This window comes from Marmota monax, unplaced genomic scaffold, assembly GCF_021218885.2.
Source record: "Marmota monax isolate L192 unplaced genomic scaffold, Marmota_monax_Labrador192_F-V1.1 WCK01_AAM20220418_F8-fsc00368, whole genome shotgun sequence".
In the NCBI taxonomy this organism is placed as follows: Eukaryota; Metazoa; Chordata; class Mammalia; order Rodentia; family Sciuridae; genus Marmota; species Marmota monax.
Window position 1 is genome coordinate 820,679 of NW_026695118.1, and position 17,183 is coordinate 837,861.

Consider the following 17,183-nt stretch of genomic DNA (forward strand, 5'->3'; position numbering starts at 1 on the left):
GGCAGAGGCAGGAGGATCACAGTTCAAGGCCAGCCTGGGCAATTTAGTGAGAACTTATCTCTAAATAAAAAATTTTTAATGTCTTCCTTTCACCCATGTTACTAATACAAACAAAAACTGGGCTAGTAGCACCCATGTTCTGAGTACCTTTGTCTTTTGGCCGAATCTGTAGCATCAAATTGCCTCAACCACCCCACACACAGTCTCTAGAGTAGGAAAATAGAAGGATGTTCTTTGTGTGGTCATTGCTGTCCTGCCCTAACCATATTTGGCAGACAATCACTGGGTCAGGACCTTGGTTAATCTCTCTGGAATCCAAGTCGGCTGCTGTTCTCCCTGTGGAAACACACAAACAGACCCCCGACTCCAGACAATTACTGGGTCAGGACCTTTCCATTGTCCTGTTAGAATATCCTTCCAAAGTACCTTGGGCTTATGTACATTTTTTGGACACATATGCCTTTCCGCAGCACTAAGTCCTGATGAATCCAAATTTAAAAAGTTTAGAGTAAAAAGGGTTATTTTAAGTTTATCTTTGGGGAATATATACCCCTTCCCAATTCCTTCTTTTTGCTTTAATAAGTACATTTTAATAGTTTGATGAGCTCTTTCAACTATGCCTTGTCCCTGTGGATTGTATGGGATTCCTGTTATATGAGTAATGCCAAATGTTGAGCAAAATTGTTCAAAAGAGGTAGAAGTATAACCAGGGGCATTATCTGTTTTTAACTGTTTTGGAACACCCACAGTGGCAAAATTTTGTAAGCAATGAGCTATAACATCTTTAGTTTTTTCTCCGGCATGAAGGGAGCCCATCAAAAATCCAGAAGAAGTATCAACTGTAACATGCAAATATTTTAATTTTCCAAATTCTGGCAAGTGTGTGACGTCCATCTGCCAAATATGGTTAGGTATCAATCCTCTAGGATTGACTCCAAGATTAACTTGTGGTAAAAAGGTCACACAATTTTGACATTGTTTTATTATTTGTCTAGCTTGTTCCTTAGTTATTTTAAAACGCTTTTGTAAAGTATTAGCATTGACATGGAACTTTTTATGAAAATTTATAGCTTCTTCTAGTGTAGAGAAAATATGTATGTCATGTGTAGTTTTATCTGCTAAATCATTGCCCAAACTAAGGGCTCCAGGCAATCCTGTATGTGCCCTGATATGTCCTATAAAGAATGGATCTTTTCTGTCCCAGATTAGACTTTGTATAGTGGAAAGCAAAGAGAAAACAGTAGAAGAAGGGGAAATCCTACCAGCATCTTCAAGAGATACTATAGCATTAACTACATACTGACTATCAGAAAATAAATTAAATACAGAACCTTTAAACATCACAAAAGCTTGTAAAACTGCATTAAGCTCTACCTTTTGAGCTGATTGTTTGGGTACTAAAAATGTAAAAGTTTGATCAGGGGTAACTACTGCTGCTGTACCATTATTTGACCCATCAGTGAATATATTTGGAGCATTCATGATAGGTGTTTTTCTTGTCATTTTTGGAAAAATTACAGGATGCAATGACCAAAAAGACAATAAAGGATTAGATGGTAAGTGGTTATCAAATGAAACATTAGATTTGCACATGATTATTGCCCAAGTATTTAACTCATTAGCTAACTCATCAATTTGATTCATAGTATATAGAGTAATAATTTTATTGGGAGAAATTCCAAACACTCCCTTTGCTGCTTTTATTCCTTTGAGTATTAATTGTCCTACAGCCTCAGGATACCTAGTAAGAATAGTGTTAGGAGAATAAGATAAATGTATCCATAATATGGACCTTCTTGCCAAAATACTCCTGTAGGAATATTTTTTGTTGGTAGTACAATAAATAATAAAGGCAAACTTATATCAATTCTATCCAAATGCATATTTTCCATATATGTTTCAATGATTTTTAATGCCTTTCTTGCTTCAGGCGTTAACATTCGGGGTGAATTTGGATCTGATGGACCTTTTAGGATATCAAATAAAGGTCCCAACTCTCCTGTTGGTATACCTAAATAAGGCCTTATCCAATTTATGTCTCCTAATAACTTTTGAAAGTCATTAAGTGATTTGAGTTGATCTACTCGTATTTGAATTTTTGGTGGACGGACCATGGTTGAGGATAATAGAACTCCTAAATAATTAATTGGAAATTTTAATTGTACTTTATCTATTGCTATCTCTAGATTATAATTTTTTAATAAGTTTGTAAGTGTGGCATAACATTCTAGCAATGTGTTTTTATCTTTGTGTGCTAATAATACATCATCCATATAGTGAAATATTTGTAGTTCAGGATTTTGATTTCTAAGTGGCTGGATTGCTTTGTTAACATAAATTTGACACATAGTTGGGCTGTTAGCCATCCCTTGAGGGAGTACTTTCCATTCATATCTCTGATCAGGACCTTCATGATTCAGTGCAGGGATAGTAAATGCAAAACGTGGACTATCCTCAGGATGAATTGGAATTGAAAAAAAACAATCTTTAATATCTATAACTAAAACATACCAGGTTTTTGGCAAAGCAGACAACTGAGGAATCCCTGATTGAGCAGGTCCCATAATAACCATCTCATTATTAATGGCTCTTAAATCTTGCAATAATCTCCATTTACCAGATTTCTTTTTGATGACAAAAATGGGAGTATTATGGGGAGATACAGAAGGTTGTATATGTCCTTCTGCTAATTGTTGTTTGACCAGTTCATGGGCTGCTTGTATCTTTTCTTTTGTCAGGGGCCACTGAGGAACCCATACTGGTCTTTCTGATTTCCAAGTAATTTTTATTGTCTCAGTGGCCCTTTCTGAAAATCCAACCCATGTCTGTCTGTTCCTTGATCTATTTGTATTGGTGCTGCTATACCTTGTTCTTGTTTTTCTAATCTTTTTCCTTTCCTAAAACCTTGTCTAGTCATAATAGTGGGTGCATTTTGGTTGATGTTATTTGTTAATGTCAAACCTAATTGATCTAGGACATCTCGTCCCCATAAATTTATAGGAAGATGATCCAATACATATGGCTGTATAGTTCCTTCACATCCTTCAGGATCCTTCCAATCTAATACCATTGCACTTCTATGGGGATTAGTTGCCACTCCTAGTCCTCGAAGCGTTTGAGTGGCTTGTTGTAATGGCCAATGTTTTGGCCATTCTTGACGAGAAATGATGCTAAGGTCTGCACCTGTATCCAGTAGCCCATTAAATTCATGTCCTTGAATATTTAGTTTTAGCATGGGGCGAGAATCTAAATTTAAAGAAAGCATAGCCCAGTCTACACCTGTGGAGCCTAATCCCTTGGAACCTCTTTCTACAGTACGACTGGAAAATTTATCATGTAGGCTGGGTATTATTCGTAACTGTGCTATTCTATCTCCTGGTGAAATTACTGATATACCCTTTGGAGAACTGGCTATAATTTTTATTTCACCTTCATAATCGGGATCAATTACCCCAGGACTTATCATAAGTCCTTTTAGAGTAGAAGAGCTGCGTCCCAATAATAAGCCTACTGTTCCTTTGGGAAGAGGTCCTTTCACCCCTGTGGGAATGATTTGAACTCCCATCTCTGGAGTTAGTACTGCTCTGGCGGAGGCGCAGATGTCCAACCCTGCGCTCCCTCTGGTTTGTCTGATGAGGGATCTGATGGACAATGTGTCCTGGGCACTACCCTGATGGGGTTGCTGGGTTCCTCCAGTGCTCCATATATTTGTGGTTTTGGGTCCCGGAGCATTGGGCCCCCCTGTCCATTTTTTGGCAATGGAGCCTGATGCCTTTCTCCACGATATCGTGGATAAACACCTGGTCCTTGTTCGTTTTTTGATAATGGAGTACCCTCTATGGTGGTTTGAGAACGGCATTCATTAGCCCAATGTCTCCCTCTACGGCATCGTGGGCAAATACCTGGTATTCTACTCCTTTGATACCTAGTTTTGTTAAACCCTCCTCCAATGGGGCAATTCCTTTTAAAATGTCCTGTTTGTTCACAATTGTAGCATGTTCTTGGCCTGGCATCTAAAGCCTGTTTTACTGCAGCTGCCACAATTTGCCCTTGTTCATTAATGTCTCTGGCATCTAAAGCCTGTTTTACTGCAGCTGCCACGACTTGCTCTTGTTCATTAATGTCTCTACATAATTTAATATATGTGTTTAAATCTTCATGTTTCCATGGTCTAATGATATCTCTGCACCAACGATTCGCTTGCTCATAAGCCAGGTGTTTTAGTAATGGCATTGCTTGTTCTGTATTCCCAAAAACTCTGGTAGCTGTTTGAATAAGCCTATCTACAAATTCAGCATAAGGTTCATTAGCTCCTTGTATTACCTTAGATAACTGACCTTATAAACCTCCATGTCCTTGTAAAGTCTTCCATGCCTTAATTGCATCTGCAGCAATTTGTGCGTATACGCCAGGATCATATGCAATTTGTTGCTGCTGATCCTCATAAGGTCCCTTTCCTAACAACATATCTAGATTTCTCTGAGGATAACCAGCTGCTGCATTTCGCCTAGCCGTCTCCTTGCAAAATTCCTCATTGGCAACCTTCCATAACAGGTATTGTCCTCCATTTAGCACAGCTTTACACATATTAGCCCAATCTGCTGGCGTCATGTTCAAGTTGTTAATGGATTCGACCATGCTTACAGTGAAGGGTGCTTGAGGACCATAGGTTGTTACAGCCTCTTTTAGCTGCTTCACTGTTTTGAAATTTAAAACTTGGTAAAATCACTGCCCTCCTGCCTCAAATACAGGGCATGTTAATATTTGAGATCTTGTCTCAGGATCCCAACTATCAACTGCGGGGGTTGGGGGCCTCCCAGCATATGGAGGTGGCGCTGTTGGTTGGACACTTACGCCCTCTGGTGATAGAAAGGTGTTAGTAGCAGTCTCCTGTAGAGGTGGTGCTGTTGGTTGGACACTTACACCCTCTGGTGATAGAAAGGTGTTAGTAGCAGTCTCCTGTTGTAACTTTCCCCCTGATGGCTTTTTCTGTTTTACACTTTCTTTCTCTGTCTGACTAACTTGAGAGGCCTTCTCTTTTACTTGAATCTTTTCCTCTGTCTGACTAGCTTGAGAGGCCTTCTCTTTTACTTGAATCTTTTCCTCTGTCTGACTAGCTTGAGAGGCCTTTTCTTTTACTTGAATCATTATGTCTTCTCCTTCCTCTACCATTGTCTGAACTGAAGGCTTTGGACTAAGCAAACAAGATATGAACGTCCACAATGGCAATGTGCCAACTGGCAGAGTCCCTGGGCTTTTCTTTTCTATTCTTTTTAAATCTTCACCATGATGGTTCCATTGTGATATATTTAACAACTCCTCCTTAAAAAGCCATGGGCTACAACGTATGCCCTGATTGTTCTTGATTTTACTGAGATGCCTCCTTCCTCTAACAATTTACTTAACACTCTTTCAGTTTGTTTTTTACTAATTTCTGATCCCGTATTTCTACTATAATACAACCCAACAAGATGACGCCTAACAAAACTGAAACAGAGTGAAACAAAATTGGAACAACACAAAATCATTATAATAGCCTCCTGAAATGTCCATCCGTCCTTTCTCCCTATCTGTTCCTCAGATGTGAGCGGTTTTTCTTCCATCTTACACATCTCCAGGGACAGGCAACTTAAAACAAAAGTGAAACAAAATAACAAAAGAGGAATCTTAAAATGGCTACCCATCCTCTTGCCCTGCCCTCAGGGGCGAGCAGTTTCACTTACCCTCAGTCGCTCCCCGTGCGGCCCACCAAATGCCGCAGTCTGGCTGGGCACAATCAGGAGCCACTTGTCAAAAGAAACTAACTTTATTTTTAGAACCACACACGCCAAACAAAACAGCCTCTCAGGAAAAACCCTCAGAGCCTCAACTGCCACCACCGGCTTTCCACAAGCCTCTCTCTCCCACACAAGCTTCTCTCCACCTCCCACAATCCTCCTGCTCTTGAGGCCGATTGGCTGGGTCACGTGGGCGGAGCCAAAAAAGTCCCCCAATGAGCAGCTCCGTGGTCTGAAAGGGCAGGGAAACAGTCCAATGAGCATCACCGCAGAGGAGCCAATCAGCTAGATGTTGCTGGGGCCGAGGAGCCAATCAGCTAGATGTTGCTGGGGCCGCTGTGAGCCAATCATCAGCCGGCAGCTGGAAGTTTGCTGGCAGCTGGAAGTTTGCTGGGGCCCTTTCGGCTGTGGCTCTCAACATAGGATATTATAGAGAATTATACAGTAGTATATATTTGGGAATCCCCAAATATATACCAGTGGTGAGAAGTGTGAATGGCCTGGGAAACCTGGAGCTTACAGCTGGTTTCTGAAGACAGGGCAGTGTAGAGGGGGCTTGCAGCCTCAATCTGTAGCAAGTGACCTCCATGCAATTGATCAGCATCAGAATTGCATTACACAGTGCCAGTCTTTAGTGACTTCTTCCTTCAAGGAACTTATACCTCTTCACTTGCTCAGCTCACCCAACCACCATCCCTCTTTTAACACATTCAACCAACCTTAAACTTGTTCCATGTTGGTCCTTTCTAACCTCTTCACATCATCTCCACTTGCCTCTTTAACCCCACATCACATCTCATCACTGGCTCTGTTGCCACCTCTCTTTAACTTTGTTTTAACTTCTTGCTGATACTTTTCTTCACCTGCTTCTTTCCACAGCTGCTTCTATATTCTCTCCCATCTCCCAAGATGCTTGTCTGCAGTCATTCAGTGCCCACACTCTTAGTTCTTTCCTCTCTGTGCCTATCTATTTAGCAACCTTAGCACTTCCTATCATCTCATTCTTCTCCCAACCTGCTCTAGTACCTTATTTTCCTTCATGAGTTTCTATTTCAACAATACCCTTTGGATTTCCTTCACTTATGTAAAACTAGAAACATACATAGGTTGCGGAAAAGACTCCCATTGTGACTCAAGTAGCAAAGTCTTCCATTCCCTGGGTGTCCCTGTCTTTGGACTTTTACCAGGAAGTTTTACTTTTACCTTGGCTTTGGAATTCCTCCAGAATTTTCTTTTATTCTTCCTGTGTTCTCTCTCGCAACGTCCTCCCTGTGTTTCCTGTTTCCAGTCTCTAGTTTAAGTTCTACAACCTTCTCTGTTGTTCTGCTACATGAAAAATAATTGAGGTGGTTTTCTCCCCCACAGGTTACAAATTTGGTCAATTAAAAACAACACTTTAAACAGCAGTATCATTTGACAGCAAACAACCAATCTGGAATGACATGATCATATGTATCATTAAGGTAAGGAGATTTTCAACTTTATTCAGTTTTTCACAAATGCACTGTGCTGTGCTCTTCACAAGCACATAACACATGTGCTCTCGAATGATACATATTTTAAAATGACAGAAAACATATCAAGGCAAGTTAAATACTGGCAGCTCAGTAGTCACAATAATGGTGATTGAACATCAAATAAAAACTATATTTATAAGACTATGGGATAATACTACTGAGGTATAAAAGTAATAGATAAAAAGATTAAAATCTTGAGAGAAATATTTATGTACACAAACGTGTTATAACATTAATCACAAAACCAATAAAAAACAACAATTTTCTGAACAACATCTATCTCAAAACTATTTAAAATAAACATAGTTCAAAATAAACAACATTTATCATATGTACTAAAACTGTGAAAATCCTGTAAATAAATCATCTCCATGCTTGGTATCCTTAAAGGATAAGTGACCCAAGATGAATTAAGGAGAGGTAAAAAGAAATTTTCAGGAGGAGAGAGATATTCATGGCTAAAGGATATTCACTTTAGACCAAGATCAACCATTCATCGGAGCTGACATGTGGGCCCAATTGCTGTGGGTTAAGGATTTCCAGCACATTCTGAATGATAAACTGTTCTCTCTCAGGTCTGGCTGAGTAGCCTCAGAGCACCCAGCACACCTCTAGGGAGTCATCTGTGTGGTTGGTGTTTGAGACCATGAAGCTGACTTGGAGATTCAGGCTATTTCACCATCTTCAGAGGGTGGCTGTGGGTGGAGGTGGACAGGACTGGATCAAGAAGTTAGATCTTCGAGCATCCTGAATAGACAATCACTGACTCTGTCTGTCATCAAGCCAGGGATACAGAGTTTTGTCCCTCCCCTCAGGTCTCCATAGTACCAGGACTTCTAGGCAATGAGGGTGCGATCTCGGCCCCACACCCAGAGCTCCGGATCATAAGCTTGAATCTGGAAAGGAAAATAGCCCCCACCAAAGCTGATGACTTTACCGGATATTGAGGGGTTTGAAGTTATGGTTAATTTATTTTCCCATTCCTTAAAATCACTTCACCTTGATTTGGACTTTCTAGTCACCGTGATTCAACAGTGTACAAATATCTAAAACTACAATGTTGAGAGGCTTGATTCTATTAACTAAGTTCTGTCAGCTACAAAGGAGGTGACATAGCAAGGTGTAATTATTAGATTTATTTAGCCTGGTGACAAATGAAGTAGCTATATACGGATATCACAACATTATTTCAGCTATTACTCACATGGACGACACTTATCAGGATCATGTTATATAAAATGTGGGACACATTTTTTCAGATTTCTTTTCAATAAAAATCGAGTATATTTTCCTATATCAGATAAATAAATTAAGCATTTGTAAAGATGCTTTGACAGATAGAATCCTTTTGGTGTCCCTTCCCATCAAATTTGAAAAGTTGATTTTATCAAGAGACAAGCTTTATCATTGTCCCTGATTTGAGTAGAATAGTGGTTGAACATTAGTAATATTTCTGCTTGGATCCATCAAGAATAGTTAGTAACATGGTTAAATGCAAAACTGAGGACTGCCCAGGAAGTCCTTCCCTCCCTCCTGAGCTTTCTCCTCCCCAGAGCCCACCTGCAGCCACCCACCTTCCTGTGTCGCTCCAGTCAGCCCATCCCTCTCCCCCCACAAGCACACACAGCACCACCCACCTCCTCACACTCCTCCTTGGAAACCCGAGTGTTCCAGTCCATGGAGCAGATGAACTGATATCACAGTTTGTGGAACAGGGGACGCTGGGCGTAGCTCTTCCCATAGAGGAAACGAAAGATTTCTTGTTTAGGAGCCTGGTTGTCCTCCTCCACGTCATTGGCCAGGTAGCTGGGGAAAGAAACCAGGTTGCTCTTTAGAGGCACAACCAAGAAGGACCTCCCCTTGGAGTCAGCTTCCCAAAACGGACTCCCAGAGGACCATCTTCAGACAGGACTGCACCAGCCCTATTAAGTGTTACAGAGGACCATGCCTTGGTCCAGAGGACTCTGCCAGACACACACCTTCTGAAGAACTCCAGCTCTTTTCTAGAAAGCGTTGAGCAACACAGTTGTGGGGCAGTCCTAAGGGGTGGTTGGACCCATCTTGGAAGAATGTTTAGGGTGTGTGTAGAAAGCCACAAATGTGAGAAGACTCCTGTATGAAGAACCAGAGGGGACCACCCTACACTGGACCTGTGCCAGGCTGGGAATTGGGCATCTGTCTTGGAAATCCAGAGGCAGAAAACAGAGCAATGTTGGTATAGATACAGGAAGGAAGAGCAGTCAGATGTGGCTGCACCTCCAGTCTCTCTGCCAGTGACAGGAGGTGCCCATGCTCTCTTCCACTCCTCTCAGGTGGGCTTTAGGTTTCCTTGGTTTTCTTGACTCTTTAACAACTGGCCTTTAGGGAGCTTGTGTGTTGCTTTGACTAGGGAAGTGTGGAAAAGAAAAACAAACTATACTACAGTGCTGTGATCTCGTGTACACGGAGCAAACAGGACAAAGAGGCTAAAAGTAAAAGAAAGGTTAGTGCCCCTCTGCTCCCCTCCTACCCTCCCAGGTAGTGAGTCCTGATTGATGAAGGAGACCCAATACTCACAGGGCCAGAAAGAAGTGGATTCGTTGGTACTGCCAGGAGAAGAGGCCAGCCCGGCTAAAATAAGCTATGACCATAGACAGGAGGTACTGATGGAGAGAGAAGAAAAACACAGAGAGAGGTCACATCCTGGAAGAGGAGGAAAGAGGGGACAGGAATGGGAGTCTGGGGTGAAGAGTGCCCCTGAGAGAAGTTCACCACGTAAGGAGACCTGCTGGTTTGGGGAAGGACCTGAGACAGTCAGAGCAGTTGGGGGAAGAAGAGACTTAGTGTGTTCTGTAGGATCAGCTCTGAGGGGACCTTTTGAGGAAAGGCATGTAGGTCAGCTGGGTGAGGAGGGTCTTGGGTAAGCTGGAGAACAGGGGGTCCCAAGAAGTGCAAAGAGGAGAGGAGCCCCAGCAATAGGGATATAGCTCACTCTGTAGAGTGCTTGCTAGCCTCGCATGCACAAGGCCCTGGGTTCAATCCCTAGCATCACAGAAAAAAAGCTGTTGAGCACTGGGGTTTTGGCTCAGTGGTAGAGAGCTTGCCTAGCACATGTGAGGCATCGGATTCGATCCTCAGCACCACATAAAGATAAAAAATAAAGGTATTCTGTATATCTACAACTAAAACATATTTAAAAAAATAAAAGAGGAGAGGCGCCCAAAATCTCAGGTAACAATAGCCGAGAGAGGAGGATAGGAATGCAACACCCCAAGCAGAAGCAAGGTCCACCTGTCCTCACTGCATGGAACTGCTAGGCCCTGAAGAGAGATGTTGACAAGTCACAAAGGGTCAGGACTTGGCACATCTTGTTGGTTCTACATGGAGACAGAAGGACCGTGGGCTAGAAATCCCTCCTCATCCAGGCTGTGCTGGAGCAGGATCACTGCCCAGTAGAGAACAACCTCACCTTGTCAGACACTCTCAGATTCTTGTCCCAGGCCAGGAATCTTTTGACAACAGGATCTTCTGTGAACAGAACACTGGTGTTAGTTGGGAACCAGAAGGGGCTTCATGGGTGATAGACAACAGAGAGAAGAATAGGACCTCCACTGAAGAAGGTGTGGGATTGGAGTGCAGTAGAGCCCAAAAGAGCCCGATATCCCAGTTGGATAGGAAAAGGACAGGAACATTCCTGGGAAAGCTGCTTTGCCCTGAAACCCCCCAGGGAAACAACTGAGTGAGGATTGGGGTAAGAGATAGACGTCTGTATGACTAAGAACTTGGAGTAAACCGCGAGGGCCCATCATCCTCTGAGAATGCACCACCTCAGAATTAGAGTTTCTATGTTATTTTCTAGTTTGATAGGCACCGCTCAGGGAGGATGAAATCTATTAGAACCACAGTGTCTGCAATCAGTGAGGATAATTGGAATCAAGCTCTGTGATCCCAAGCAGGGTCATTTTTCAGGTGTAATGTAATCATCCATCATCTAAGAGTTTCACAGGGTACAGGGGTCCTGAGTCCTCCAGGAATGGGGATCTCAGGGATAGCAGGGCTCTTTGGAAAAGTGCAGTGGCTGTAAGTTCCTTGTTTGTGTAAAGAGCAGGATTGGAGGGCGCTACCTGGGTGTCTCCCTACCTAGAAGCCTCTTGAAAACCTCATGGTGTTCTGGTTGCACCGAGTTCATGCGCCGTTTTTTGAGTTTCATTTTGAAGCCACACAGTGACTCCACATCCCAGGGGTGATTTAGCTCACTTTCCAGATCCTCCAGCTCATCCTCAGATTCAGTGGAGGACTCTCTCTTTCTCTTTAGGCCAGTGGTCTCAGGCAGGAGGCCAGATTCTACCCAAGGTACTGAATCAAAAATCCCCGGGGAATCATCATCCGAGTCTCCCTCAGATTCTGAGGTCCACTCTCTCTTCCTCGAGGACCGACATGGGAGGCAGGGTTTTACCCACAGAGCTGAGTAAAGGAAGCAGAGTCAGGCTCCTGTATTTGGAACTCATCCTTTCATCCTCTGATCCCAGTTCACCTCCCACACCCCAGACCTTCAACTGTTGCCTTCTTAGCTTGGCTGGTAGCTGTCTTCTCCTTACCATTGTCCCATCTCCCTGTTCCTCAAAACTCTTTCTCATTATGGACACTTTCTCTCATGGGTGGAGTGACCCTTTTTACATCCCCTGTACCCATTTCCTGAACTTAGATCTCATCTTCTAGCCCAATTCCTTTCTCTGCAGATTTTCCATCCATGTGGACTTCCTTGTCCCGTGGCCTATTCTGAACTTCAAAAGTGGGCTTCCCACCTTTCTGGCTGCTCTATCCCTTCCTCCTTACCAGTCATCATGTCAAATCAGTTCTCACTCTAGCTCCCTCACCTGATGGACCTGCCACCTCATCATCTACCACCACCTCCAGGTGGGATTCTGAGGTGCTTGGCAGGGAAGGCGATTGCCCAGACTGGGAGATTTGTTGATCCTCCATAAGTTCTCCAATACTCTTGTCTTCCTTCTACAAAACCTAGGTTCTTATTAAGATAAATCTTTCTCCAGAATTTGGTTGAATAGGAGTCTGTTCGCTCTTCTCCAAACAGGAGAAACCAGGTGAAGAACAGTACTGAGGACAAACTGTTGCCCACTGCACTGCCAGTGGTCAACAGAGTCTGTCCCTTCCAGTCAGGAAGGTTGGAAGCCTCTGATGTCATCGCTTATTGCAACCTGGCAACCAGTTTGAAGGAAAACACCTGCAATTGTCAGACTGGAATGTGCACCTGTCCTAGAGTTCTAGAGGAGATGGTCTCTGCTGCTACTAATCCAAACTCTGTCCACTTTGTCTCTGACCCCTTTTTCACTTCTGTCTAGACATGGGTTCTTCTCTCCATTCTCAACACAACACATGTTAGATACCCAGCCTCTGGGCATTTCCATTTCAGAGTTCAGTGCAGTGGGAGATTAAGGAGTATGGCAAGGAAGAAGGGGGAGGGCAGAAATGACATGACCTCCCAAGAAGGAGCTCAGTATGTACAAAAGAACCCACGTACACTGAATTATCACTTGAAAACCCTAAAAGGAAACACTCAGTTTAGCAAATCTAATCTGCTAAGTGCCACTGGTCTTCACTGTTTTCAGAAATCTGTTAAGGGGACACAGACTCTGCACTTAGGCATGTTTGACACAAGGGTTCCTTTTGAGGTCATAAAATCATAGGAAATTGTACCCATGCTCATGGTTTTCCCAGAGTGTCTACACTTTCTGGGAGTCTATGGATCACCTCAGGTTAGCCTCTCAGTTCCAATCAATCTCTCTCAGTTACATAGCATATTTGGGAGCACAGACATTGCTCTTGACCTGCATATTTCATTATCACCCATGCACCCTATGGAAAGTCTCACATGTAGAAAGAAGAAACAAATGGGAGATTCCCATTGAAGACAGACAATAATATTTGCTGAGAAGATGGGAAGTGCATGGGATGTGACCCAGCACCCAGTGGAACTGGGAAGCTGCTTCCAAACGTCCTAACTCAGCCTTTTGCTTTCCAGCTGGGCATTCAATCCATGTTTTATCTTTCTGTCCACAAAATGTGTTTAAATGTGTAGAAAACTTGCCATGTTACCCATCGTGGTGTGTAGAGGGTGAGTGGTGTCAATTACATGCATGTCTCACTTAATAATGGAGATATATTCCTAAAAATGTGTTATAGGGTGATTCATCATTGTATAAACATCCTAGAGTGCTCTTACACCAACTGAGATGGCTACAATTTCACTGTGCTGTCATACTGTGGGACAAATTCATGTATGTGGTTCCATCGTTGGCCATAACGTCATCGTGTAGGGCATGAGTTTAAATTTCTGTTGTGCAACCACCTGCATCACTCATCTGGAGAGCTTTTCCATCACCATAAACAGACACTCTTTACCAATGAAGCATTAATTCCTACTTCTCCTTCTTCAGCTCCTACTGACCACCATTCTACTTTCTGTCTCTATGTAATTGAAAACCCTCGGTACCTCATCTGTGTTGAAGGCTGTGAACTCATACAGTATGTGTCCCACTGTGTCTGGGTCATTTCACTTTGTGTACTGTCCTCAAGATCCCACATTGCTGGAGAAGGGGTCAGAATTTCCCTCTTTCTTAAGGCTGAATAGCAGAAGAGAAGATAACATCTTTTGTCCATCTGTTTATCCCTCAGTGGGCATTGGGTTGATTCCATATTGAAGCTGCAAGACTTTCTTTTGCCACTGTTGGACCTTATCAACAAGATCATGTTTGTTATTCATGCTGTGCTTGAAGCTTTATTTTGCATTTTAATGTCTTACATGATTCTGATGACCCCATTCCAAGCAGGAGTAAATGCAGGTTGATTTGTGTTGTCAGCTGAGAGTGAGTGTCCACCTAGTTTTGCAGCCCTGGATGTTCAGAGTTGAATGAGCACCCAGCAGCCTTCCAAGTGACCATGAGTTCCTTGGCAGCTCTCTCTCAGGTCCTGGCTGTCAGGAAGCAGGTCATGTTGCTGTGGAAAACCAATTGCATAGATGCTCCGCTTATTCGATTTCCCCATGATGTCTTTAAGCATCAGAGCTGCTTGGGTTCTCTCATAGCAAATCAGAAGTTCACACTCTCCCTTGTAGTGGACAGCCTTCAAGTACACCCACATGCCACATGATAATGTTTTGGTCAGTGATGGTCCACATATATGATATTGATCTCACACGATAGTATCGCCTGTTGATATAGGAGCCAACTTAGCCTCTGTAAGTATACTCTGTGATGCCCCCCAAAGACAGATTTCCTATGGGCACATTTTTCAGTCCTTATCCTGAGCGTTAAATGATGCATGACTGTGTGAGAAGATTCTGTTCAAATTAAAAGTCCCCATAATTTTGGCCCAAATTCAACTCATAGTTTGCATTTCCTATCTCTGCTGACCACCTGGTCTAGACATGCTGCATGCAGTTAGGCAGATTTCATCCTCTTTTTTTTTTTTTTTTACATTTTTTATACTAATTAGTTACACGTGACAGTAGAATACATTTTACATAAATGGAGTATAAGTTCTCTTTCTTCTGGTTGTACATGAGGTAGATTTACACTGGTCATATAATCATATCTGCATATAGGGTAATAATGTCCCATTCATTCTACTGTCAATCCTACCCTCATGACCCTTCCCCTTCCTTCACTCCTCTCTGTCTAGTCCAAAATACCTCTATTCTCCACACACCCCCTTATTGGGAATTAGCATCTGCATATCAGAGAAAACATTTGACCTTTGGTTCTTTGGGATTGGCTTATTTCACTTAGCATAATATTCTTCAGCTCCATCCATTTACCAGCAAATGTCATAATTTCATTCTTTTTAAGGCTGAGTGATATTCCATGTATATATACCATGGTTTCTTTATCCATTCATCTGTTGAAGAGCAACTATGTTGGTTCCATAGTTTAGCTATTGTGAGTTGAGCTGCTATAAACATTAATGTGTCTGCGTCACTGTAGTATGCTGATTTTCCTTTGGCTATAAACCTAGGAGTGGGATGACTGGGTCAAATGGTGGTTCCATTCCAAGTTTTCCGAGGTATCTCCTGACTGCTTTCTAGAGTGGTTCCACCAATTTTCAGTCCCACCAGCAATGTATGAGTTTCCCCATACCCTTGCCAACCTTTATTGTTGCTTGTGTTCTTTGATAGCAGGCACAGTCCATATTAATATATGTGATTACCTTGTTTTAAAATGGAGTAATACGTGCAGATTTTGTTTGAAATGTACCTTCACCTCTACAACTTTTTTCCTTCTATGGATATAGTCTGATGCAACAATAATGATAGTTATACTGGGGAGATAACAGAGTGAATCATTGTGCTTTGCAAATACCACTTTTAGCATAAGGTGACATGTAGGATCACTACAGTACAGTTTGTTGGGCAGATTCTGATTAAATGGGTGTCGTATTTCTTAGTACTGAAACACTCAGGGTCACTCCTGAGTTTACTGGGCTGCAGGAAATAACCACACAAGCGACAGAGATGCCTTTTTCTTTGGTCCTGTGACAGCTTTTCTGACCTTAGGGGTCTGTGGAGGGGTGAGCCATTCAAATGAGACAAGGGGTCAGGTTTCAGGGCATTGAGTCTAGCTTGTGGTGTCTGCTGTCAGCAGATTGACTGATATCTAGGAAGGCCACACCCAGAGGCAGAGCAAGAGAAGGGGACACACAGAGGGCATTTTCGTTGACCATTCTATTCCAAACAGGGCAAAGGTGTAGTATAATAAAGGAATAGCTGAGTATAGCTCCTGAAGACATACCTTCTACTTCTTGGGCTGGGGCAATGCCCAAGTCACCAAGTGATTGTTCAGAGCCTCTTGGTTCAGGATGGAAGGCATGGGTCATTCAGAGTAGCTCCCCACAAATGGAAATGACAATGTTTTCACTAGAGTACTTTAAAATTTCAAAATATCTGTTTGGAGAAAGTAGCCTAGGAGTCACTGGTAAGAAGGGCCAGCAGGGAGCACATTACAGTGAGCCTATACTGTGTAGACAGACCTGAATTGGGCGTCTCTCTTGGGAATCTAGAGGCAGAAGAAAATGCGACATTGGTGCAGGTACAAAGCTGTCAGATGCAGCTTCGGCTCCAGTCTCTGCAGGGATGGGATGTGCCCATGCTTCCCTCCTCTCAGGTGGGCTTTGTGTCCTTTGGTTTCATTGACTTCTTCTGACATTAAGGTAGTTTAAATGTTTGTTTTTACTACGAGTTCAAGAAAACTATGCTATACTGCTGTCATTTCTTCTACCAACTGCAAACAGGACAAGAAGTTAAAAATCAGAGGACAGGCTAGAGCCCCACTGCTCCACTCCTACCCTCTCAGGTAGTGAATCCTTGTTGTGGGAATAAAAGTGACAATGGTGACAGAAACCACATGTCCAACCCTCCAGAGGACATTTATCGGAGTGTTTTTCTGTTTCAGGTAGAAGATGGAAGCCACACTTGGATGTCCAGGAAGCCATGTGGTGAAGAGGGGCAGAGCCAGAACTCCTGGACCCCACCCAGTTCTCGCTTCCCACCTTCCGTAGCCCAGATCTGGGAGGCTGCTTCAGTCTGGTTTCTGCACTGTGACCTCTAATTGCCATGTCTCCTCAGGTACCAATTCTGTCCTTTCTGCTCAGGGACAGCCTTGCCCAGCTGTTCTCCTTCTCTGTGGCTTGGAGACTCCTCATCTGGCCAGTGAGCTGTTCTTTGTCTGGTCTGGCTTTTCTCAGCAATTTAAATTTCTAAATATTGACATTTCTTATCTTTTTTCCCTCTTTTTGAATTTGTTTCAGAGAGGACAGTAAGTCTGGACCCTGTGAATTCCATGTTGGGTAGAAGTGGCAAAAGTTCACCTTTGGCACTCATTCTTTTCCCCTAGGGTTT